This window comes from Chiloscyllium punctatum, chromosome 31 (assembly GCF_047496795.1).
Source record: "Chiloscyllium punctatum isolate Juve2018m chromosome 31, sChiPun1.3, whole genome shotgun sequence".
NCBI lineage: Eukaryota > Metazoa > Chordata > Chondrichthyes > Orectolobiformes > Hemiscylliidae > Chiloscyllium > Chiloscyllium punctatum.
Genome location: NC_092769.1, coordinates 31,725,005 through 31,741,450, shown reverse-complemented (window position 1 = coordinate 31,741,450; position 16,446 = coordinate 31,725,005).

The window sequence follows — 16,446 nt, the reverse complement described above, 5'->3', positions numbered from 1 at the left end:
AAACCTCCTGCTGACTCCCCTCCCTCAGCCTCATGGTGTCAGATCAAACACTGACACAGAAACCTCCGGCTGACTCCCCTCCCTCAGCCTCACGGTGTCAGATCAAACACTGACACAGAAACCTCCTGCTGACTCCCCCCACCCTCAGCCTCACGGTTTCAGATCAAACACTGACACAGAAACCTCCTGCTGACCCCACCCTCCCTCAGCCTCACGGTGTCAGATCAAACACTGACACAGAAACCTCCTGCTGACCCCCGTCCCTCAGCCTCACGGTGTCAGATCAAACACTGACACAGAAACCTCCTGCTGACCACCCCCTCCCTCAGCCTCACGGTGTCAGATCAAACACTGACACAGAAACCTCCTGCTGACCCCCCTCCCTCAGCCTCACGGTGTCAGATCAAACACTGACACGGAAACCTCCTGCGGACCCCCCTCCCTCAGCCTCACGGTGTCAGATCAAACACTGACACAGAAACCTCCTGCTGACCCCCCCTCCCTCAGCCTAACGGTATCAGATCAAACACTGACACAGAAACCTCCTGCTGACCCCCCTCCCTCAGCCTCACGGTGTCAGATCAAACACTGACACAGAAACCTCATGCTGACCCCCCTCCCTCAGCCTCACGGTGTCAGATCAAACACTGACACAGAAACCTCCTGCTGACCCCCCTCCCTCAGCCTCACGGTGTCAGATCAAACACTGACACAGAAACCTCCGGCTGACCCCCCTCCCTCAGCCTCACGGTGTCAGATCAAACACTGACACAGAAACCTCCTGCTGACTCCCCCTTCCCTCAGCCTCACGGTGTCAGATGAAACACTGACACAGAAACCTCCTGCTGACCCCCCTCCCTCAGCCTCACGGTGTCAGATCAAACACTGACACAGAAACCTCCTGCTGACCCCCCCCCCTCCCTCAGCCTCACGGTGTCAGATCAAACACTGACACAGAAACCTCCTGCTGACACCCCCCTCCCTCAGCCTCACGGGGTCAGATCAAACACTGACACAGAAACCTCCTGCTGACCCCCCTCCTCAGCCTCACGGTGTCAGATCAAACACTGACACAGAAAACTCCTGCTGACTCCCCTCCCTCAGCCTCACGGGGTCAGATCAAACACTGACACAGAAACCTCCTGCTGACCCCCCTCCTCAGCCTCACGGTGTCAGATCAAACACTGACACAGAAACCTCCTGCTGACTCCCCTCCCTCAGCCTCACGGTGTCAGATCAAACACTGACACAGAAACCTCCTGCTGACCCCCCTCCCTCAGCCTCACGGTGTCAGATCAAACACTGACACAGAAACCTCCTGCTGACTCCCCTCCCTCAGCCTCACGGGGTCAGATCAAACACTGACACAGAAACCTCCTGCTGACCCCCCTCCCTCAGCCTCACGGTGTCAGATCAAACACTGACACAGAAACCTCCTGCTGACCCCCCTCCCTCAGCCTCACGGTGTCAGATCAAACACTGACACAGAAACCTCCTGCTGACCCCCCCACCTCAGCCTCACGGTGTCAGATCAAACACTGACACAGAAACCTCCTGCTGACTCCCCCCCCCCCTCACGGTGTCAGATCAAACACTGACACGGAAACCTCCTGCTGACCCTCCCCTCCCTCAGCCTCACGGTGTCAGATCAAACACTGACACGGAAACCTCCTGCTGACCCCCCTCCCTCAGCCTCACGGTGTCAGATCAAACACTGACACAGAAACCTCCTGCTGACCCCCCTCCCTCAGCCTCACGGTGTCAGATCAAAGACTGACACAGAAACCTCCTGCTGACACCCCCCCTCCCTCAGCCTCACGGTGTCAGATCAAACACTGACACAGAAACCTCCTGCTGACCCCCCCCCCCTCAGCCTCATGGTGTCAGATCAAACACTGACACAGAAACCTCCTGCTGACCCCCCCCTCCCTCAGCCTCACGGTGTCAGATCAAACACTGACACAGAAACCTCCTGCTGACTCCCCTCCCTCTGCCTCATGGGGTCAGATCAAACACTGACACAGAAACCTCCTGCTGACCCCCCTCCCTCAGCCTCACGGTGTCAGATCAAACACTGACACAGAAACCTCCTGCTGATCCCCCTCCCTCAGCCTCACGGTGTCAGATCAAACACTGACACAGAAACCTCCTGCTGACCACCCCCCCTCCGTCAGCCTCACGGTGTCAGATCAAACACTGACACAGAAACCTCCTGCTGACTCCCCCCCCTCCCTCAGCCTCACGGGGTCAGATCAAACACTGACACAGAAACCTCCTGCTGACCCCCCTCCCTCAGCCTCACGGTGACAGATCAAACACTGACACAGAAACCTCCTGCTGACCCCCCCCTCCCTCAGCCTCACGGTGTCAGATCAAACACTGACACAGAAACCTCCTGCTGACCCCCCTCCCTCAGCCTCACGGTGTCAGATCAAACACTGACACAGAAACCTCCTGCTGACCCCCCCCCTCCCTCAGCCTCACGGTGTCAGATCAAACACTGACACAGAAACCTCCTGCTGACCCCCCCCCTCCCTCAGCCTCACGGTGTCAGATCAAACACTGACACAGAAACCTCCTGCTGACCCCCCCCTACCTCAGCCTCACGGTGTCAGATCAAACACTGACACAGAAACCTCCTGCTGACCCCCCCCCTCCCTCACGGGGTCAGATCAAACACTGAGACAGAAACCTCCTGCTGACTCCCCTCCCTCAGCCTCACGGTGTCAGATCAAACACTGACACAGAAACCTCCTGCTGACTCCCCCCTCCCTCAGCCTCACGGTGTCAGATCAAACACTGACACAGAAACCTCCTGCTGACCCCCCCCCCCTCCCTCAGCCTCACGGTGTCAGATCAAACACTGACACAGAAACCTCCTGCTGAACCCCCTCCCTCCCTCAGCCTCACGGTATCAGATCAAACACTGACACAGAAACCTCCTGCTGACCCCCCTCCCTCAGCCTCACGGGGTCAGATCAAACACTGACACAGAAACCTCCTGCTGACCCCCCCCTCCCTCAGCCTCACGGTGTCAGATCAAACACTGACACAGAAACCTACTGCTGACCACCCTCCCTCAGCCTCACGGGGTCAGATCAAACACTGACACAGAAACCTCCTGCTGACCCCCCCCGCCCTCATCCTCACGGGGTCAGATCAAACACTGACACAGAAACCTCCTGCTGACCCCCCCCCCTCCCTCAGCCTCACGGTGTCAGATCAAACACTGACACAGAAACCTCCTGCTGACCCCCCTCCCCCTCCCTCAGCCTCACGGTGTCAGATCAAACACTGACAGAGAAACCTCCTGCTGACCCCCCTCCCTCAGCCTCACGGTGTCAGATCAAACACTGACACAGAAACCTCCTGCTGACCCCCCTCCATCAGCCTCACGGTGTCAGATCAAACACTGACACAGAAACCTCCTGCTGACTCCCCACCCCTCCCTCAGCCTCACGGTGTCAGATCAAACACTGACACAGAAACCTCCTGCTGACCCCCCCCTCCCTCAGCCTCACGGTGTCAGATCAAACACTGACACAGAAACCTCCTGCTGACCCCCCCCTCCCTCAGCCTCACGGTGTCAGATCAAACACTGACACAGAAACCTCCTGCTGACCCCTCTCCCTCAGCCTCACGGTGTCAGATCAAACACTGACACAGAAACCTCCTGCTGACCCCCCCCCCCCTCAGCCTCACGGTGTCTGATCAAAGACTGACACAGAAACCTCCTGCTGACCCCCCTCTCTCAGCCTCACGGTGTCAGATCAAACACTGACACAGAAACCTCCTGCTGACCCCCCTCCCTCAGCCTCACGGTGTCAGATCAAACACTGACACAGAAACCTCCTGCTGACCCCCCTGCCTCAGCCTCACGGTGTCAGATCAAACACTGACACAGAAACCTCCTGCTGACTCCCCGCCCTCAGCCTCACGGTCAGATCAAACACTGACACAGAAACCTCCTGCTGACTCCCCTCCCTCAGCCTCACGGTCAGATCAAACACTGACACAGAAACCTCTTGCTGACCCCCCCCCCCCTCCCTCAGCCTCACGGTGTCAGATCAAACACTGACACAGAAACCTCCTGCTGACCACCCCCCCTCCCTCAGCCTCACGGTGTCAGATCAAACACTGACACAGAAACCTCCTGCTGACCCCCCCCTCCCTCAGCCTCACGGTGTCAGATCAAACACTGACACAGAAACCTCCTGCTGACCCCCCCCTCCCTCAGCCTCACGGTGTCAGATCAAACACTGACACAGAAACCTCCTGCTGACCCCCCACCCTCAGCCTCACGGGGTCAGATCAAACACTGACACAGAAACCTCCTGATGACCCCCCTCCCTCAGCCTCATGGTGTCAGATCAAACACTGACACAGAAACCTCCTGCTGACGCCCCTCCCTCAGCCTCACGGTGTCAGATCAAACACTGACACAGAAACCTCCTGCTGACCCCCCCCCTCCCTCAGCCTCACGGTGTCAGATCAAACACTGACACAGAAACCTCCTGCTGACTCCCCTCCCTCAGCCTCACGGGGTCAGATCAAACACTGACACAGAAACCTCCTGCTGACCCCCCCCTCCCTCAGCCTCACGGTGTCATATCAAACACTGACACAGAAACCTCCTGCTGACCCCCCTCCCTCAGCCTCACGGTGTCAGATATAACACTGACACAGAAACCTCCTGCTGACCCCCCTCCCTCAGCCTCACGGTGTCAGATCAAACACTGACACAGAAACCTCCTGCTGACCCCCCCCCCTCCCTCAGCCTCACGGTGTCAGATCAAACACTGACACAGAATCCTCCTGCTGACCCCCCCCCCTCAGCCTCATGGTGTCAGATCAAACACTGACACAGAAACCTCCTGCTGACCCCCCCCTCCCTCAGCCTCACGGTGTCAGATCAAACACTGACACAGAAACCTCCTGCTGACTCCCCTCCCTCTGCCTCATGGGGTCAGATCAAACACTGACACAGAAACCTCCTGCTGACCCCCCTCCCTCAGCCTCACGGTGTCAGATCAAACACTGACACAGAAACCTCCTGCTGACTCCCCCTTCCCTCAGCCTCACGGTGTCAGATGAAACACTGACACAGAAACCTCCTGCTGACCCCCCTCCCTCAGCCTCACGGTGTCAGATCAAACACTGACACAGAAACCTCCTGCTGACCCCCCCCCCCTCCCTCAGCCTCACGGTGTCAGATCAAACACTGACACAGAAACCTCCTGCTGACACCCCCCTCCCTCAGCCTCACGGGGTCAGATCAAACACTGACACAGAAACCTCCTGCTGACCCCCCTCCTCAGCCTCACGGTGTCAGATCAAACACTGACACAGAAACCTCCTGCTGACTCCCCTCCCTCAGCCTCACGGGGTCAGATCAAACATTGACACAGAAACCTCCTGCTGACCCCCCTCCTCAGCCTCACGGTGTCAGATCAAACACTGACACAGAAACCTCCTGCTGACTCCCCTCCCTCAGCCTCACGGTGTCAGATCAAACACTGACACAGAAACCTCCTGCTGACCCCCCTCCCTCAGCCTCACGGTGTCAGATCAAACACTGACACAGAAACCTCCTGCTGACTCCCCTCCCTCAGCCTCACGGGGTCAGATCAAACACTGACACAGAAACCTCCTGCTGACCCCCCTCCCTCAGCCTCACGGTGTCAGATCAAACACTGACACAGAAACCTCCTGCTGACCCCCCTCCCTCAGCCTCACGGTGTCAGATCAAACACTGACACAGAAACCTCCTGCTGACCCCCCCACCTCAGCCTCACGGTGTCAGATCAAACACTGACACAGAAACCTCCTGCTGACTCCCCCCCCTCACGGTGTCAGATCAAACACTGACACAGAAACCTCCTGCTGACCCTCCCCTCCCTCAGCCTCACGGTGTCAGATCAAACACTGACACGGAAACCTCCTGCTGACCCCCCTCCCTCAGCCTCACGGTGTCAGATCAAACACTGACACAGAAACCTCCTGCTGACCCCCCTCCCTCAGCCTCACGGTGTCAGATCAAACACTGACACAGAAACCTCCTGCTGACCCCCCCCCTCCCTCAGCCTCACGGTGTCAGATCAAACACTGACACAGAAACCTCCTGCTGACCCCACCCCCTCAGCCTCATGGTGTCAGATCAAACACTGACACAGAAACCTCCTGCTGACCCCCCCCTCCCTCAGCCTCACGGTGTCAGATCAAACACTGACACAGAAACCTCCTGCTGACTCCCCTCCCTCTGCCTCATGGGGTCAGATCAAACACTGACACAGAAACCTCCTGCTGACCCCCCTCCCTCAGCCTCACGGTGTCAGATCAAACACTGACACAGAAACCTCCTGCTGATCCCCCTCCCTCAGCCTCACGGTGTCAGATCAAACACTGACACAGAAACCTCCTGCTGACCCCCCCCCCTCCGTCAGCCTCACGGTGTCAGATCAAACACTGACACAGAAACCTCCTGCTGACTCCCCCCCTCCCTCAGCCTCACGGGGTCAGATCAAACACTGACACAGAAACCTCCTGCTGACCCCCCTCCCTCAGCCTCACGGTGACAGATCAAACACTGACACAGAAACCTCCTGCTGACCCCCCCCTCCCTCAGCCTCACGGTGTCAGATCAAACACTGACACAGAAACCTCCTGCTGACCCCCCCCCTCCCTCAGCCTCACGGTGTCAGATCAAACACTGACACAGAAACCTCCTGCTGACCCCCCCCTACCTCAGCCTCACGGTGTCAGATCAAACACTGACACAGAAACCTCCTGCTGACCACCCCCCTCCCTCACGGGGTCAGATCAAACACTGACACAGAAACCTCCTGCTGACTCCCCTCCCTCAGCCTCACGGTGTCAGATCAAACACTGACACAGAAACCTCCTGCTGACTCCCCCCTCCCTCAGCCTCACGGTGTCAGATCAAACACTGACACAGAAACCTCCTGCTGACCCCCCTCCCTCCCTCAGCCTCACGGTTTCAGATCAAACACTGACACAGAAACCTCCTGCTGACCCCCCTCCCTCCCTCAGCCTCACGGTGTCAGATCAAACACTGACACAGAAACCTCCTGCTGACCCCCCTCCCTCAGCCTCACGGGGTCAGATCAAACACTGACACAGAAACCTCCTGCTGACCCCCCCCTCCCTCAGCCTCACGGTGTCCGATCAAACACTGACACAGAAACCTCCTGCTGACCACCCTCCCTCAGCCTCACGGGGTCAGATCAAACACTGACACAGAAACCTCCTGCTGACCCCCCCCGCCCTCAGCCTCACGGGGTCAGATCAAACACTGACACAGAAACCTCCTGCTGACCCCCCCCCCCTCCCTCAGCCTCACGGTGTCAGATCAAACACTGACACAGAAACATCCTGCTGACCCCCCTCCCCCTCCCTCAGCCTCACGGTGTCAGATCAAACACTGACACAGAAACCTCCTGCTGACCCCCCTCCCTCAGCCTCACGGTGTCAGATCAAACACTGACACAGAAACCTCCTGCTGACCCCCCTCCATCAGCCTCACGGTGTCAGATCAAACACTGACACAGAAACCTCCTGCTGACTCCCCACCCCTCCCTCAGCCTCACGGTGTCAGATCAAACACTGACACAGAAACCTCCTGCTGAACCCCCCTCCCTCAGCCTCACGGTGTCAGATCAAACACTGACACAGAAACCTCCTGCTGACCCCCCCCTCCCTCAGCCTCACGGTGTCAGATCAAACACTGACACAGAAACCTCCTGCTGACCCCTCTCCCTCAGCCTCACGGTGTCAGATCAAACACTGACACAGAAACCTCCTGCTGACCCCCCCCCCCCTCAGCCTCACGGTGTCTGATCAAAGACTGACACAGAAACCTCCTGCTGACCCCCCTCTCTCAGCCTCACGGTGTCAGATCAAACACTGACACAGAAACCTCCTGCTGACCCCCCTCCCTCAGCCTCACGGTGTCAGATCAAACACTGACACAGAAACCTCCTGCTGACCCCCCTGCCTCAGCCTCACGGTGTCAGATCAAACACTGACACAGAAACCTCCTGCTGACTCCCCGCCCTCAGCCTCACGGTCAGATCAAACACTGACACAGAAACCTCCTGCTGACTCCCCTCCCTCAGCCTCAAGGTCAGATCAAACACTGACACAGAAACCTCCTGCTGACCCCCCCCCCCTCCCTCAGCCTCACGGTGTCAGATCAAACACTGACACAGAAACCTCCTGCTGACCACCCCCCCTCCCTCAGCCTCACGGTGTCAGATCAAACACTGACACAGAAACCTCCTGCTGACCCCCCCCTCCCTCAGCCTCACGGTGTCAGATCAAACACTGACACAGAAACCTCCTGCTGACCCCCCCCTCCCTCAGCCTCACGGTGTCAGATCAAACACTGACACAGAAACCTCCTGCTGACCCCCCTCCCTCAGCCTCACGGGGTCAGATCAAACACTGACACAGAAACCTCCTGATGACCCCCCTCCCTCAGCCTCATGGTGTCAGATCAAACACTGACACAGAAACCTCCTGCTGACGCCCCTCCCTCAGCCTCACGGTGTCAGATCAAACACTGACACAGAAACCTCCTGCTGACCCCCCCCTCCCTCAGCCTCACGGTGTCAGATCAAACACTGACACAGAAACCTCCTGCTGACCCCCCTCCCTCAGCCTCACGGTGTCAGATCAAACACTGACACAGAAACCTCCTGCTGACCCCCCCCTCCCTCAGCCTCACGGTGTCAGATCAAACACTGACACAGAAACCTCCTGCTGACCCCCCTCCCTCAGCCTCACGGTGTCAGATCAAACACTGACACAGAAACCTCCTGCTGACCCCCCTCCCTCAGCCTCACGGTGTCAGATCAAACACTGACACAGAAACCTCCTGCTGACCCCCCCCCTCCCTCAGCCTCACGGTGTCAGATCAAACACTGACACAGAATCCTCCTGCTGACCCCCCCCCCCCCCTCAGCCTCATGGTGTCAGATCAAACACTGACACAGAAACCTCCTGCTGACCCCCCCCCTCCCTCAGCCTCACGGTGTCAGATCAAACACTGAAACAGAAACCTCCTGCTGACTCCCCTCCCTCTGCCTCATGGGGTCAGATCAAACACTGACACAGAAACCTCCTGCTGACCCCCCTCCCTCAGCCTCACGGTGTCAGATCAAACACTGACACAGAAACCTCCTGCTGATCCCCCTCCCTCAGCCTCACGGTGTCAGATCAAACACTGACACAGAAACCTGCTGCTGACCCCCCCCCCCTCCCTCAACCTCACGGTGTCAGATCAAACACTGACACAGAAACCTCCTGCTGACCCCCCCCCCCTCCCTCAGCCTCACGGGGTCAGATCAAACACTGACACAGAAACCTCCTGCTGAACCCCCTCCCTCAGCCTCACGTTGACAGATCAAACACTGACACAGAAACCTCCTGCTGACCCCCCCCTCCCTCAGCCTCACGGTGTCAGATCAAACACTGGCACAGAAACCTCCTGCTGACTCCCCTCCCTCAGCCTCACGGGGTCAGACCAAACACTGACACAGAAACCTCCTGCTGACCCCCCCCCCTCCCTCAGCCTCACGGTGTCAGATCAAACACTGACACAGAAAACTCCTGCTGACCCCCCTCCCTCAGCCTCACGGTGTCAGATCAAACACTGACACAGAAACCTCCTGCTGATCCCCCTCCCTCAGCCTCACGGTGTCAGATCAAACACTGACACAGAAACCTGCTGCTGACCCCCCCCCCCCTCCCTCAACCTCACGGTGTCAGATCAAACACTGACACAGAAACCTCCTGCTGACCCCCCCCCCCTCCCTCAGCCTCACGGGGTCAGATCAAACACTGACACAGAAACCTCCTGCTGAACCCCCTCCCTCAGCCTCACGTTGACAGATCAAACACTGACACAGAAACCTCCTGCTGACCCCCCCCTCCCTCAGCCTCACGGTGTCAGATCAAACACTGGCACAGAAACCTCCTGCTGACTCCCCTCCCTCAGCCTCACGGAATCAGACCAAACACTGACACAGAAACCTCCTGCTGACCCCCCCCCCTCCCTCAGCCTCACGGTGTCAGATCAAACACTGACACAGAAACCTCCTGCTGACTCCCCTCCCTCAGCCTCACGGTGTCAGATCAAACACTGACACAGAAACCTCCTGCTGACCACCCCCTCCCTCAGCCTCACGGTGTCAGATCAATCACTGACACAGAAACCTCCTGCTGACCCCCCCCTCCCTCAGCCTCACGGGGTCAGATCAAACACTGACACAGAAACCTCCTGCTGACCCCCCTCCCTCAGCCTCACGGTGTCAGATCAAACACTGACGCAGAAACCTCCTGCTGACCCCCCTCCCTCAGCCTCACGGTGTCAGATCAAACACTGACACAGAAACCTCCTGCTGACCCGCCCCCCCCCTCAGCCTCACGGGGTCAGATCAAACACTGACACAGAAACCTCCTGCTGACCCCCCTCCCTCAGCCTCACGGTGTCAGATCAAACACTGACACAGAAACCTCCTGCTGACCCCCCCTCCCTCAGCCTCACGGTGTCAGATCAAACACTGACACAGAAACCTCCTGCTGACCCCCCCCTCCCTCAGCCTCACGGGGTCAGATCAAACACTGACACAGAAACCTCCTGCTAACCCCCCCCTCCCTCAGCCTCACGGTGTCAGATCAAACACTGACACAGAAACCTCCTGCTGACTCCCCTCCCTCAGCCTCACGGTGTCAGATCAAACACTGACACAGAAACCTCCTGCTGACCCCCCCCCTCCCTCAGCCTCACGGTGTCAGATCAAACACTGACACAGAAACCTCCTGCTGACCCCCCTCCCTCAGCCTCACGGTGTCAGATCAAACACTGACACAGAAACCTCCTGCTGACCCCCCTCCCTCAGCCTCACGGTGTCAGATCAAACACTGACACAGAAACCTCCTGCTGACCCCCCCCTCCCTCAGCCTCACGGTGTCAGATCAAACACTGACACAGAAATCTCCTGCTGACCCCCCCCCACCTCAGCCTCACGGTGTCTGATCAAACACTGACACAGAAACCTCCTGCTGACCCCCCTCCCTCAGCCTCACGGTGTCAGATCAAACACTGACAAAGAAACCTCCTGCTGACCCCCCTCCCTCAGCCTCACAGTGTCAGATCAAACACTGACACGGAAACCTCCTGCTGACCCCCCTCCCTCAGCCTCACGGTGTCCGATCAAACACTGACACAGAAACCTCCTGCTGACCCCCCCCTCCCTCAGCCTCACGGTCTCAGATCAAACACTGACACAGAAACCTCCTGCTGACACCCCCCCCTCAGCCTCACGGGGTCAGATCAAACACTGACACAGAAACCTCCTGCTGACCCCCCCCCCAAGCCTCACGGGGTCAGATCAAACACTGACACAGAAACCTCCTGCTGACCCCCCTTCCCTCAGCCTCACGGTGTCAGATCAAACACTGACACAGAAACCTCCTGCTGACCCCCCTCCCTCAGCCTCACGGTGTCCGATCAAACACTGACACAGAAACCTCCTGCTGACCCCCCCCTCCCTCAGCCTCACGATGTCTGATCAAACACTGACACAGAAACCTCTTGCTGACCCCCCCCCCCTCAGCCTCACGGGGTCAGATCAAACACTGACACAGAAACCTCCTGCTGACCCCCCTCTCTCAGCCTCACGGTGTCAGATCAAACACTGACACAGAAACCTCCTGCTGACCCCCCTCTCTCAGCCTCACGGGGTCAGATCAAACACTAACACAGAAACCTCCTGCTGACCCCCCTCTCTCAGCCTCACGGTGTCAGATCAAACACTGACACAGAAACCTCCTGCTGACTCCCCTCCCTCAGCCTCACGGTGTCAGATCAAACACTGCCACAGAAACCTCCTGCTGACCCCCCTCCCTCAGCCTCACGGTGTCAGATCAAACACTGACACAGAAACCTCCTGCTGACCCCCCCCCTCCCTCAGCCTCACGGTGTCAGATCAAACACTGACACAGAAACCTCCTGCTGACCCCCCCCCCTCCCTCAGCCTCACGGTGTCAGATCAAACACTGACACAGAAACCTCCTGCTGACCCCCCTCCCTCAGCCTCACGGTGTCAGATCAAACACTGACACAGAAACCTCCTGCTGACCCCCCCCTCCCTCAGCCTCACGGTGTCCGATCAAACACTGACACAGAAACCTCCTGCTGACCCCCCCCTCCCTCAGCCTCACGGTGTCCGATCAAACACTGACACAGAAACCTCCTGCTGACCCCCCTCCCTCAGCCTCACGGTGTCAGATCAAACACTGACACAGAAACCTCCTGCTGACACCCCCTCCCTCAGCCTCACGGTGTCAGATCAAACACTGACACAGAAACCTCCTGCTGACCCCCCCCCCCCCCAGCCTCACGGTGTCAGATCAAACACTGACACAGAAACCTCCTGCTGACCCCCCTCCCTCAGCCTCACGGTGTCAGATCAAACACTGACACAGAAACCTCCTGCTGACCCCCCCCCCTCCCTCAGCCTCACGGGGTCAGATCAAACACTGACACAGAAACCTCCTGCTGACTCCCCTCCCTCAGCCTCACGGTGTCAGATCAAACACTGACACAGAAACCTCCTGCTGACCCCGCCCCCTCAGCCTCACGGTGTCAGATCAAACACTGACACAGAAACCTCCTGCTGACCCCCCCCTCCCTCAGCCTCACGGTATCAGATCAAACACTGACACAGAAACCTCCTGCTGACCCCCCACCCTCAGACTCACGGTGTCAGATCAAACACTGACACAGAAACCTCCTGCTGACCCCCCCTCCCTCAGCCTCACGGTGTCAGATCAAACACTGACACAGAAACCTCCTGCTGAGCCCCCTCCCTCAGCCTCACGGTGTCAGATCAAACACTGACACAGAAACCTCCTGCTGACCCCCCTCCCTCAGCCTCACGGTGTCAGATCAAACACTGACACAGAAACCTCCTGCTGACCACCCCCCCTCAGCCTCACGGTGTCAGATCAAACACTGACACGGAAACCTCCTGCTGACTCCCCCCCTCCCTCAGCCTCACGGGGTCAGATCAAACACTGACACAGAAACCTCCTGCTGACCCCCCCCTCCCTCAGCCTCACGGTGTCAGATAAAACACTGACACAGAAATCTCTTGCTGACACCCCTCCCTCAACCTCACGGTGTCAGATCAAACACTGACACAGAAACCTCCTGTTGACCCCCCCCCTCAGCCTCACGGTGTCAGATCAAACACTGACACGGAAACCTCCTGCTGACCCCCCTCCCTCAGCCTCACGGTGTCAGATCAAACACTGACACAGAAACCTCCTGCTGACCCCCCTCCCTCAGCCTCACGGTTTCAGATCAAACACTGACACAGAAACCTCCTGCTGACCCCCCTCCCTCAGCCTCACGGTGTCAGATCAAACACTGACACAGAAACCTCCTGCTGACCCCACTCCCTCAGCCTCACGGTGTCAGATAAAACACTGACACAGAAACCTCCTGCTGACCCCCCTCCCTCAGCCTCACGGTGTCAGATCAAACACTGACACAGAAACCTCCTGCTGACCCCCCTCCCTCAGCCTCACGGTGTCAGATCAAACACTGACACAGAAACCTCCTGCTGACCCCCCCCTCCCTCAGCCTCACGGGGTCAGATCAAACACTGACACAGAAACCTCCTGCTGACTCCCCTCCCTCAGCCTCACGGTGTCAGATCAAACACTGACACAGAAACCTCCTGCTGACCCCCCTCCCTCAGCCTCACGGTGTCAGATCAAACACTGACACAGAAACCTCCTGCTGACCCCCGTCCCTCCCTCAGCCTCACGGTGTCAGATCAAACACTGACACAGAAACCTCCTGCTGACCCCCCCCCCTCCCTCAGCCTCACGGTGTCAGATCAAACACTGACACAGAAACCTCCTGCTGACTCCCCTCCCTCAGCCTCACGGTGTCAGATCAAACACTGACACAGAAACCTCCTGCTGACCCCCCCCCTCCCTCAGCCTCACGGTGTCAGATCAAACACTGACACAGAAACCTCCTGCTGACCCCCCTCCCCCTCCCTCAGCCTCACGGTGTCAGATCAAACACTGACACAGAAACCTCCTGCTGACTCCCCCCCCTCCCTCAGCCTCACGGTGTCAGATCAAACACTGACACAGAAACCTCCTGCTGACCCCCCTCCCTCAGCCTCACGGTGTCAGATCAAACACTGACACAGAAACCTCCTGCTGTCTCCCCCCTCCCTCAGCCTCACGGTGTCAGATCAAACACTGACACAGAAACCTCCTGCTGACCCCACTCCCTCAGCCTCACGGGGTCAGATCAAACACTGACACAGAAACCTCCTGCTGACCCCCCTCCCTCAGCCTCACGGGGTCAGATCAAACACTGACACAGAAACCTCCTGCTGACCCCCCTCCCTCAGCCTCACGGTGTCAGATCAAACACTGACACAGAAACCTCCTGCTGACCCCCCTCCCTCTGCCTCACGGGGTCCGATCAAACACTGACACAGAAACCTCCTGCTGACCCCCCTCCCTCAGCCTCACGGTGTCAGATCAAACACTGACACAGAAAACTCCTGCTGACCCCCCTCCCTCAGCCTCACGGTGTCAGATCAAACACTGACACAGAAACCTCCTGCTGACTCCCCCCTCCCTCAGCCTCACGGTGTCAGATCAAACACTGACACAGAAACCTCCTGCTGACCCCCCTCCCTCAGCCTCACGGTGTCAGATCAAACACTGACACAGAAACCTCCTGCTGACCCCCCTCCCTCAGCCTCACGGTGTCAGATCAAACACTGACACAGAAACCTCCTGCTGACCCCCCTCCCTCAGCCTCACGGTGACAGATCAAACACTGACACAGAAACCACCTGCTGACCCCCCCCTCCCTCAGCCTCACGGTGTCAGATCAAACACTGACACAGAAACCTCCTGCTGACCCCCCTCCCTCAGCCTCACGGTGTCAGATCAAACACTGACACAGAAACCTCCTGCTGACCCCCCTCCCTCAGCCTCACGGTGTCAGATCAAACACTGACACAGAAACCTCCTGCTGACTCCCCCCTCCCTCAGCCTCACGGTGTCAGATCAAACACTGACACAGAAACCTCCTGCTGACCCCCCTCCCTCAGCCTCACGGTGTCAGATCAAACACTGACACAGAAACCTCCTGCTGACCCCCCTCCCTCAGCCTCATGGTGTCCGATCAAACACTGACACAGAAACCTCCTGCTGACCCCCCCCCCTCCCTCAGCCTCACGGTGTTAGATCAAACACTGACACAGAAACCTCCTGCTGACCCCCCTCCCTCAGCCTCACGGTGTCAGATCAAACACTGACACAGAAACCTCCTGCTGACCCCCCCCTCCCTCAGCCTCATGGTGTCCGATCAAACACTGACACAGAAGCCTCCTGCTGACCCCCCCCCCTCCCTCAGCCTCACGGTGTTAGATCAAACACTGACACAGAAACCTCCTGCTGACCCCCCTCCCTCAGCCTCACGGTGTCAGATCAAACACTGACACAGAGACCTCCTGCTGACCCCCCCCCCCTCCCTCAGCCTCACGGTCAGATCAAACACTGACACAGAAACCTCCTGCTGACTCCCCTCCCTCAGCCTCACGGGATCAGATCAAACACTGACACAGAAACCTCCTGCTGACCCCCCCCTCCCTCAGCCTCACGGTGTCAGATCAAACACTGACTGAGAAACCTCCTGCTGACCCCCCTCCCTCAGCTGATGGATCAGTGTCCCTCCACATTGAACAACATGCGGAGGACGCACTGAGAGGGTGACAGAGCTGGAGAATGTATACTGGGTGGGCCATTTCAAACCCCACCAAGAGGGGATCAGCAGCAGCACTGCTGATCGAGATGGTCGTGTCCAAAAGGACACAGCTTCGAGACTGAGTCTGCACCGGGGCAGGCGGGAACGACGGAGAGAGAGAAACACACTTGACCTCATCTTCACCAACCTACTGCTGCAGACACATTGATGATGACCCATACTGGGAACAGTGACTACCACACACAGTATTCCGGAGACAAGGTCACACATACATGTACGCACATGTGAGAGATACTAGAGATACTAACTATCACCATGCTAAACGGGACAGATTTCGAATAGATCTAGAATGCAGCACTGGCCTATGTGAGGTGATTCGAGTCATTACCAACAGCAGCAGAATTGTATTCCAGAACAATTTCCACTGTCACTACCTGGCATATGCTCCACTTTACCCTGCCCATCAGGCCAGGGAATAAACCCTTGTTCAATGGAGAATACAGGAGGGTCTGCCAAGAGCAGTACCAGCTACACCTCACAATGAGGTGACGTTACCAATCATGACCACTTACTCACCAAATAGCATAAACAGCCAGTGACAGACAGATCTAACC